General features: G+C 20.8%; 1 protein-coding gene across 1 annotated transcript in view; it reads left to right on the top strand.

Moving 5' to 3' along the window:
• The window catches only part of EMH_0021380 (uncharacterized protein), a gene marked incomplete at both ends in the record, with an annotated part of 5,332 nt that overhangs the window by 4,543 nt on the left and 568 nt on the right, over positions 1 to 221 (top strand).

Here is a 221-nt window from a genome sequence, read left to right as displayed (position 1 = left end):
TATATATATATATATATATATATATATATATATATATATATATATATATATATATATATATTTATATGTGTGTGTGTGTATGGAGATGTATATATCACACCCCGCAGGCGAAGATTCTTCTTTTTACCTACCTGTTTGTTTTTGTCTGCTTCGAGTCAAGCAAGCTACAAAGATATATCTTTATAATATTATATTTATATTATATTTATATTATATATATT

This window comes from Eimeria mitis, genomic scaffold, assembly GCF_000499745.2.
Source record: "Eimeria mitis Houghton genomic scaffold, Emh_scaff749, whole genome shotgun sequence".
In the NCBI taxonomy this organism is placed as follows: domain Eukaryota; phylum Apicomplexa; class Conoidasida; order Eucoccidiorida; family Eimeriidae; genus Eimeria; species Eimeria mitis.
Note: the sequence above shows the minus strand (reverse complement) of the source record. Positions and strands in the feature narration are given on the sequence as shown.